The 11,074-nt window shown below is 37.0% G+C and overlaps 2 pseudogenes; both read right to left on the reverse strand.

Moving 5' to 3' along the window:
- Positions 1 to 1,203: 1,203 nt before the first annotated feature.
- Positions 1,204 to 5,398, reverse strand: LOC110705471 (annotated as a pseudogene).
- Positions 5,399 to 7,808: 2,410 nt separating this feature from the next.
- LOC110705295 lies at positions 7,809 to 10,539 on the reverse strand (annotated as a pseudogene).
- Between the last annotated feature and the right edge of the window lie 535 nt (positions 10,540 to 11,074).

Genomic DNA, 11,074 nt, shown 5'->3' on the forward strand with positions numbered 1-11,074 from the left:
CTGGCTTTTGTTGGCAAATTTATTTGTCTTAATATTATTTCGAAATTTCTAGCTATAATCCAATCCAATCCAATCCAATCTAATAAAAGCTAAATATAGTGCATTATTTCCAATATTCATTCTCCACATCTTCCACCCCAAATTTCTCTTTGATCCTCCATCTTCTTCATTAACATATTCTTGCCTCAAAAAGGGTTCTACATTTTATCAACACAAGTAGTTGATAACATCTTTTTAACTAAAGAACCTTCCAAAGGGGACGGGGGATCGGCCATAACTCCGTATTTTGGCCTTCCCCCAACGAACGTAGGTGATTTTCGTAAGGTGAAACATGACATCCATCCTTAGTAACTTGTGTTGTGGTTGTATATGTGGATCATATGATGATGACGACGATTCCTTCCACGCAAATGGAAATGTGCAACATATTCTCACGCTTGATGCTTGGGAGGAGACGTTGAACCTAAAAGGCAAGATTATTATAGCATGTTTTAAGGCATCATGGTGCGGACCTTGTAGGGTAATTGCACCCTTCTATGGTGACTTGTCTCGAAAATATGCTTCTTCCTTGTTCGTTAGCATTGATGTCGACGATGTGCCTGACCTAAGTGATGCATTCAATATTCAAGCCACACCAGTTTTTTTCTTTTTTATGGATAGACAGGAGCTTGATGTGATGGTTGGTTCAAATAAAGCAGACTTACAAAAGAAGGTAGCTTCTGTTATAGAGTTGTATGGTCAAGAATTTTAACATATCATGTATATCACTCTGTAATTTCACCTATACTTAATGTTATGGTAGTCATTTTTTTGCTCCATTAGCTTGTTTGTTTGTTATTTCAGTAAATTTATCAGGCGAGGATGATGCATTATTCATATATCACTTATTCATTATAGACATTTGCATAAGCACAAGGCAAAAAAAATGCCTATATGCCTGTAATTGTATTATGCAATCATTAAGTTCATACGCCGTACTCACTAAGAGGCTCCATTTCACAATAGTAGATACACTTTCCCTAAGAGGCCCCTACAAGTTACTTTTGAATCATTTTCTAACTGTTAAAGGCAAACTATCTACTAGTATTAAACTGAAACGAGTATCAAATAAACCCTACTTAGCATAGGGCAATCTTCATTAAATTGTGGAATGACATTTATAATTTAGGTAGAGGGAGGGGGGGAGGGGTTGTTTAGAAATAGTGAGCTCAAGTAGGGTAACCATTTAACCAATATCGAGATTTGTAACCAGAAAACACAAGTTGACAAGGTTTCCAGTCTGCAAGAAAAGAGACAAGAATTAACAGATAGATAACTGTTCTTTTGTTCAATTAGCAAAATCTACACTACAAAATCTGTCTAGAGGTACAAAGCACTACTTGACATCCTAAGAGCAAGCTCGTTAACAAACACACCCCTCCGCAAACGTTTACTTCCTCTCCTATCATAGATGGAACCAAGCAAGAACTGAGCTGATCAAAGGAAAATGCATGTCTACAGCATTATCACCAATAATTCACCATACTAAAATACCTGCCAAAGCAAATATATGTGAAGAGCGTGAAAAACAGATTATGAAGATTAATCAAGGCAGATAATCAATGTAAGGTACAATTTTTTTAAAAAAATGGAACAAATAAATGCATCTTTTTCCTTCTTAGGCAGGAACAGGCAGAGTTTCTTATTCAGAAGCCAGAAGAGGTAGCTTAACAGCCCAAATAAAGGGGAATTGTACCAAAGGCATAAGAAAATGACATAACCTATAACAAGTTTAACAACGTTGGGGGGAAAGAGAATTTAGAATCCAATACAGCACATGAACATACGAAGGGCTCTAAGCAATTTTGAAAAGAAAACTAGAGAAATTAAGAATGAATTGAACCTGTCCAGATAGACATAAAGATCCAAAAAAAAAGGGTAAATATTTATTTGTGTGGTTAGACAAGTGACACCACCCAACGCAAACAAATAGATTTTTTGCAAAGGAAATCAAGCCTACTTTGCATCATAGCCAACAGGCCAAAATAGGTGCACCAATACACCTTCATCTAATAAGAACTCAAAATTCAGCACATTAAAACAATGCAGCATCCTCCTTGCAAGAACTTCTCTATAGTACTATTGCCTCTCAAATGACCAACTCCATAAAATAAAGTATGGCTACACAGGAAATCCAGTGACAATACCAATTCTTTGAAACCCTTGGCTTGGGGTAAAAGTATTATTCATTCCATAAGCCAATCATAGTCTTCACAAACTAAGCATAAATATTTAATTGCAAAACATAAAAATTGCAAAGAAGATACAGTGATCAAAATCTATACCTAAAACCAGACTCATTTTTACACCGCTGTAGAGATACAGTGATTGAGATTAAGGCTTTCATTGATTGATTGATTTTAGAGGTGACATACTATTGAGTATTGAATAAGGAAGTTAGTCAATGTGACTGGATGGGATAGTCTTTCAGGACAAACCTTACTCATAAACGCCAATTCTTGAGTCACAAAGCAATCACTCAAAACTTTATCCTAGATAAGTTTATTAGTATCTTCACAAACAAATAGCATTCCTGGCTGGTCAGATTTAGATGACTAAATTCTTGCAAAGCAAACAGAAAAAAGTTCAAAGAAATTAACACTCTCTCAAAAGTTCATACCTAAATACATTTATGATGGTGAATTTGTGATCAAGTTTGATATTCTACATTTGTCATTGGCCTCATTGCAGACTGGCAAAAATATCAACTATCTAATCAAGAGCAGAGCAACCAAAAACTCACTATTCGACTACTTAAATCCAAATATTTTAGAAGCAAATAATGTCGATTTCAAACGAATCACTAATATAAGAACATATGCAGAGTAAAATAAAATAAGCAGCAAACATACCCAAAGCATTGCAGTAGTTTAATTACTGCTGTTGATTCTGAGGTGGCTGTTGAGAATTTGGAGGTGGTGGCATCCCCGGACGAGGAGGTCCATAGACTGGCACCTGTCCTCCAGGAGGTGGTGGCATTCCTGGGCGAGGAGGTGGGGGAGCTGGCATCCCAGGCCTGGGAGGAGCTGGCGGACCACGCATCATTGGAGGAGGGGGGACAGGCATCCCTGGTCGCTGGGTATATTGAGGAGGAGGCATTTGATAATGCCCAGGAGGAGCTGAACCAGGTCTTGATCCGGGAGGGTACTGCCCTGGGGGAGGTGGGCCTCTTGGAGGCATCTGTGGGGGCCCACCTTGAGGTGGGAATCCTGGCATCTGCTGACCAGGTGGCCGCATTACAGGTGCATTTGGGTAAGTCATCCCAGGAGCTGAGAACTGAGGAGCAGGGACTGGTGGTCGAGAGATCTGAGGCTGCATCATGCCTGGAGCTGGACCACCAACACCACGAACTGGACCAGCCAGACCAGGCTGAGCATGAACAAGAGGTGCGGTTGGAATACCCCGTCCAGCAGCTCGGCCAAGACCAGAACCAGCCACGGCAGAGGCACTCATGGACTTGGCACGTGACTCTTCAGGAGGGGGAGGGCCTTCAACAGTCATGGAAATCAACTCTTCACCTCTAAGGATGACAAGGCCAAGGGTACGGCGTTCTTCTCTCTCCTCATTAGGGTTTGTTTTGTTGGTTTTGCTACCTTTAGTGGGAGGCAGCTTCCGAAACTCCTCACAATCACCAAGGACAAGATTCATGTGACGATCAAAGGCCATGAACTTCCCCACGAGTTGACGGCCATCTTGTATAGTGACCCGCATGCGGTAATTAATAAACTGGAGCATCTTTGAACCCTTAGACATCGACATGTTGATCGATTGTCTAGTCTCTAAACACCAATATGACCTGCACAGATGCCTCACACCCTTATAATCAAAGAACAACAATTCCTTCAAAGTAATTTCAACAATTCCTTCAAAGTAATTTCAACAATTCCTTCAAAGTAATTTCAACAATCTAATCTAAAAACGATAAGTACACAAACAAATATGCATTTCTAAGTGTCCATGATTGACACAAGAATTTAATCCCTCTCGAGCACAAACAACAAGAAATTCACAATTGATCTAGAGTGGGTTGGTTACCTAATCATACAAAACAAGACAACCAACCTTCACCATGACTTGTAAATTATAAATGCCAACACTATAATACTAAGTGCACTATCACATTCAAGAAGGCAACGTACACTAAATTATCTTCTCTTCAAATCTAAAGCACAAATGTTGATCAAGCCCATCCCTGAGGCAGGGCAGGAGGGAAAAAAGGTCTAATTTCATAGTTCAATCCCAACATTAAAAGGTTGTGCAATACATTAGCAACACAAATTGATTCAATTATCTCAAAAAAATCAATGATTTTAGGGAAATTTGACTCAATAATTAAATTAGGCTCATAATTTTCTTTTCTGGTAAATTAATTGCTGGTTATGATGGTCTCATAATCTTAGAATTTAGAACCAAGAGTTGAGATTTTCGAACCCTACACTTAATGCACTGACAATTAAATTAGATGAGATCAAAGATAAACCCTAGAAACCTGTTTTAAAAAGTATTAGTTTTCCTTTATCCTTCCATTTCTCAAATACTATTTTCACACACCAAAGTATGCAAGTTTTTTTGGATTATTTATTTTTATTTTGAAAATGGCTGAAATCAAATTAATTAAACTGAGTTTACAACAACACCCGGTCAAGTACTATCGTTTAGGGTTTAGGGTTTTAGGCTGGCTCGACTCGAGTTTGACGCGAACAAGCCACGAATCCGAAGATCGGGTTCCAATGGCCTCAAATAGTATCCACTAAGCTAGAAGGATCGATTAGGGTCGAAAAAATGCAACTCATAACAATCAAATTTGACACAATTATGAATCAAATTAAGCTAAAAAATCACATAAAATACTTCTGGATTAAGAATATCAATGTAAATTGCACACAGAAGAATCCTAGAAACAAAAGCATTCTATATACCATTTCATAGCTTCAGCAATTATAAACAATAGTTCAAGAATCCCTCTTAATATGAACCCTAAATTGACAATACTGAAAATTAAATTAACGATAGTGTTGATGAAACCCTAGATTATGAAAATCAATCTTACCTCAGAAGGCTGGTTTAATGGAGGAGATAAAGCTAAGAAGCCACTTCAATGGGACGGCGGAGCGCTTCAATGGAGGAGAGAGAGTGAGAAGAGCGGAGCAGCGTGAAAGTGAGAATCGAGGGAAATTAAATTGAATGAAAGAAGATTAATGGGAGGCATATAATGTCGACCGTCAGATCTAAATAATATCAACGGTCTATATCTTCTATTTAAGTGTTTTTTTTTTGTGTTTTTTTTTAATTTTATCAAAATGAAAAAAAGAAACCAATTATTTATGGATCTTTTATCAAAATGACTAATTACAAATTTTAATTCTAAAAATAACTATTAAACTATATTATTGACGGAAAATTACCTATACTTATATGATTTTACTTTATTTGTCTCTTTCTTTCTCTACAAAATTTTTCTCGATAATTGTAGAACGTAAATAATACGAAGTAAATATCAAATTGAAACGAGGGAAGTACTTGTATTAAATTAAACTCTTCTTGTCATAGTTTATATATGATTACTCATTAGGACATGTACATTAACTCATTAAGTACTCTCCAATTGGCTCTCATAGGAGAAAATCAAAAGTAGCAATATCTACCTAAATACCAAAATTGTTGACATTAGTTGACTGTTTATAGAGAGCGACTTATGATTGACTCTTAGACTAGAGTCATTTTATAGAACCACTTAATCATTAATTGTTTAATATGTGTCCATGACGGATTGACGGACAATAGCTCTCCAAGTTTGTTTTGCTCAAACATGGATTGACCTAATTAAAGACTCATCATTGTTTGGGATTTTTTCGAGTAGGGAGTATATTGTAGATAGAGAACAATAGAGAGGTTATATGTGCCCCTTTGAAAAGCTAAGTAACTAACCATTTAGGAGGTAACCTTCACTTATTATTATTATTATTATTATTATTATTATTATTATTATTATTATGAATTTGCCTTTTATTACGAAGTATTAATTATTGTTATTTTGAAGAGAGGGGAAGTTCGTTCATTAAGAAACATGGAGCTCAAACAGGCTAGTAATTTGAAACCAGAAAACACAAGTTGGCAAGGTTTTCAGTCTACTAGAATATAAACAAGAATCAACAGATAGATAATAGTTCCTTCGTAAGAAAAATAAAATTAGCAAAATCTACAAAAACGAATCTGTCTAGAGGTGCAAAACACTACACTAAAATATCCAATGAGCTTATTTAGTCACTGTTGTTAAAAAAAAAAAAAAATAATTAAAAAAAAAAAAAAAAAAAAAAAAAAAAAAAAAAAAAACCAATGAGCAAGCTCAGCAACGGTAACACCCTCTGAAAAAGTTCACTTCCTCTCCTATCATAGAACCAGACCATAACTCGGCTGGTCAAGGGAAAACACAAGTCTGTAGTTCTGTACTGCAACATAATCACCGTCCTAGAATACCTGCCAGACGAGACAAATGTAAAAAATCTAATTATGAAGAATCAGACACCAGAAAAAAAATGTTACACATTTTTACAATTGTATTAATTCTCTGTCATGGACTTTCCAATTTCAAAATTTAATGACATAATTTGGATAATAACCGCGACTTTTTCTTTCTAAGGCAAAACAAGTGGAGTTTCCTACTTGAAAGTTGATATAAGTAGCTTAACAACCCAACAAAAGGGGACTTAGGCTAAATGCATCAGAAAATGAGAATACATAATAACTTTGGGGGCAAAGAGAATGGAGAACCCAAAACTGGTCATTAATTTGACATGGTGAGGCCGTGTAACTAGGAGAAATGAATTAAACCTTTCGACATACAAAGGGGTCAAAACAAGAGATCGAGCTTGAGAAACTAGGAGGAATGAATTAAACCTTTCGACGTCAAGATCTAATACAAATTGGATAAATATTTACCTGAGTAGTTAAAAAAGGATAACATCCAAAGCAAACAACAGCAGCAGCAACAAAGCCTTAGTCCCAACAACAACAAAGCATACTAATATTTTTAATGCAATTAAAATCAAACCTACTTCATATCCTAGACAAAAAGGGCTAGATCAGTACATCAATACGCCTTCATAAAGTAAAAACTAATTACCTGCCCCAGGTTTCATTGAACAAACCATATTCTTCACCAAATGAACGACAATAAAAGATACCAAAATGACCTTCTATATATTACTATTGCCTCTTAAATGACCAACTCCACCAAAATCAAATAAGGCTAAGCAGGTATCCAGTGTCAATGCCTATCATTCACAAACTTCACACAAGATTTTTAATTCAAAACAAATCATTTGTAATCATGGAATAAATGTCAGGTCTACAAGTGCAAACAACATCGAAAACCAATAAACTCCAATCTTGTACCATCGAGTATTGAACAACTAGGGAACGCCAATATGACTGTATGGAAATCATGGAATAGTCTTAAAGGACATATCGTACTCATAAAAGTCATTTCTTGAGTCACAAAGCAGTTACCTTCATAAAAGTCTCAGAGCACTAACTCCACAAACCTATTTCATTCGAATTGATATTAGGGGAAGGGGCAACTAAGGTAGTGCACAATAAGTAAATTATATCCAAAGCTATGTTAATTCATAGCACATTCCTGACTAGTCAGAGATAAAGACAATGATTCATGCAAGCACATGGAAAAAAGTTGCTGCTGCAGATTCAAGCACATATGCAGATTAAAATCAAATAGCAGCAAACATACCCAAAGCATTGCATTTGTCTAATTACTGCTGCTGATTCTGAGGTGGCTGTTGAGAATTTGGAGGTGGTGGCATCCCTGGACGAGGAGGGCCATAGACTGGCACCTGTCCCCCAGGAGGTGGTGGCATGCCAGGTCTAGAAGGAGGTGGCGGGCCACACATCATTGGAGGAGGTAATACTGGCATGCCAGGACGCTGGGCATAATGAGGAGGAGGCATTTGAAAATGCCCAGGTGGAGCAAAACCAGGCTTTGAACCAGGAGGGTACTGCCACGGGGGAGGTGGGCCTCTCGGAGGCATCTGTGGTGGCCCACTTTGAGGTGGGAATCCTGGCATCTGCTGACCAGGTGGCCGCATTACAGGTGCATTTGGGTAAGTCATCCCAGGAGCTGAGGACTGAGGAGCAGGGACTGGTGGTCGAGAGATCTGAGGCTGCATCATGCCTGGAGCTGGACCACCAACATCGCGAACTGGACCAGCCAGACCAGGCTGAGCATGAACAAGAGGTGCAGTTGGGATACCCCGTCCAGCGGCTTGGCCAAGACCAGAACCTGGTACGGTACTGGCACTCATGGACTTGGTACGTGACTTGTCAGGAGGAGGAGAACCTTCAACAGCCGTGGAAATCCACTCTTCACCCCTAAGGATGACAAGGCCAAGGGTACGGCGCTCTGTCTCCTCATTAAGGTTTGTTTTGTTGGATTTGCTTCCCTTAGTGAAGGCAGTTTCCGAAACTCCTCACAATCACCAATGACAATGTTCATGTGATGATCAAAACCCATGAATATTCCCACAAGCTGACGCTCATCCTGAATAGTAAAACGCATACGGTAATTGATAAACTGGACCATCTTCGAACCTTTAGACATCGACATGGTGATCGATTTGCTAAACTCTAAACACCAATATGACCTGCACATATTCCTCGAATCCTTAAAATCCCAAGTATATTTTCTTCGACATAAATTCAGCAATTCAATCAACATAACTATACATATAAAATATACTTTTCTAAGCGCTCTTAATTGACAAAAGAATTCCGTACCTCTCAAGCACAAAAAACAAGCATGCAAATCAAGTGGCTGGCTAACTTTTCATTCAAAACAAGACAATCATTCTTCATCATGAATTTGAACATTTAAATTTCGACCTAATACTCTATAACAATCAAGAACTTACACACACACAACTTTCCTTTCAAATTTCAATCACACATTTTGATTACTCTTCTATCTTGTTTACTCAAACAGAAAATTAGCAACAACACGGGTTGTCAAATTTTGCTCTTGAAAGAAACTTTCATTAAGCAAACAATAGTATACCCTTATAGCAAGTGCAAAAAACCCAATAAAATTTTTCCCTTTATTCAACCCCAAACAACGAAAACAGTCGATTCAGAGCACTTATAATTACTAAAAACAACCCTGATAAACCTAATACTGAGATTAAAGGGCATCATTAAGCTTCTCAGCAAACCTAAATCATTAGAAAAATAATAACAATAATAGAAAAAAAAAATAGTGAATGCAACAAATAAAAAAAATAAATAAAAAAAAACCCATGTACAACATTCAATCAAATCAACAACCCAGCATTTTTTATGAAAGCTACAACTTAACCAGCATTTAATCGGAACACATAGCATGCAATGTTCTTCGGAAGGGAAATTCAACTTATAAAATGCCAATCAACAAAAATTTCGTATCAAAAACCAAACAAGTACAGAATTATTAAGAATTAAGCAACCAAATTACAACATGTTTTCAGAAAAACCAAAAATAGTCCCCAATTCACAGAGAACAAATCAATTCAAAGGGTATTTGAATCATCATCGTGAAAATAAATGGGCAATTTCAGAGAATAAATAACAAATATAAATACAGAGAATAATGTAAGAGGAGAGAGAAAGAGAGAAGAGAGTGTTACCGAAGAGCAGTGTGGTAGGCTGGTAGCGTCGAAGAAAAAGTACGGCAAATGCAGCAGCATTCCTTGATTTAACAGAGCACTGCACTAATACAAGTGCAGAACAACGAGGCTCTCTTTGGGGTTTTTTTTACTACAACAATTTTAGGCTCATTTTATAGGTTTTGTATGAGGAAAGTATGGGCCCTGAGTCGGGTATATTATATTGAGATTCGAGAGATACAACCTAAATTACTCTGTTGTGCATTGTATTATACTCGTAATAGGTTGGACACACTAATATGATGGCTTAAGTGGTAATCAACTTGATGTCCCTTAAGAAAGGTATCAGGTTTAAACCTCACCGTATATAGAAACTCTTGTTAGGAGACTCACCGGCGGATCTAGGGGTATATATGTAGTAAGTTTTATAGTTGGTCAAGTTGATTAGTTACTTGATGTATAGATTTGGAAGGTCAAGGGTTCAATTTCCCTTGTTTGCACTTTTTTTTTTTTTTTTTTTTGTGGACTTCTTAAACTCGTATATATTCCTTTGTGGCTTTATTAATTGAAATAATTTATAACTTCGGCCCGGTCTATAAATACATTCTAGATTCCTCCTTGTCCACCATAAGCTAGGTGTGCTATCCGGGTCGAATCCAGATATAGTCGGAGTTAAGTTCTGGTGAACCGGTTGGGCATTTGAAAAAAAAAAAAAAATTCCTAATAGGTTGGACACTTGAAATTGAGAGGAGGATATAGCTATATCCCACAATAGTGCATGCAAGCTATCATGAAAAACTAGTATTCTCCGTCCTATCTATTGTTTTGGGTCGTAATTTTTAATTTTGGATAATGTCCTCACCACTTATACCGGCGTATGATTGCGCATATATGACGAAAAATTACAATACAATTATGCTTGTATGACTTGGGTAGAGCGGATATGACTCAATGAGTCTAGGGTCAATTTTGATAGTTTGAGCTTTATTGGGGAACTAGATGAGCTAGAAATTTAGCTAAATGATACTTCGTATTTGGTGAGTATCTTGCGTCAAATGGGTCAATGGGTGGTCATACGTACATATTATTGGATCATTTATACACTTTGTCCTATTTGGGTGTGTGATTGTATGAATATGATAATAATGCATGACCATAACAAAAAATATGACCTTATTTATCAAAACTAAAGAGTTCCTCTTGACCTAAAAGTCCAAACCCAAACTTCACCCAATATCAACTAGACTAGTATAATTTAAAATTACTCTAATTTTAATACCCGGGTGTAGGTATATGCAAAATTTTCAACTACAATTAAGCATAGAGATATCCTTTTCTGGGACTCTTAGGTAGGAAATGAAGTTGCTACTACAATCACCCATGTT

The sequence above is a fragment of the Chenopodium quinoa genome, unplaced genomic scaffold (genome assembly GCF_001683475.1).
Source record: "Chenopodium quinoa cultivar QQ74 unplaced genomic scaffold, ASM168347v1, whole genome shotgun sequence".
In the NCBI taxonomy this organism is placed as follows: domain Eukaryota; kingdom Viridiplantae; phylum Streptophyta; class Magnoliopsida; order Caryophyllales; family Amaranthaceae; genus Chenopodium; species Chenopodium quinoa.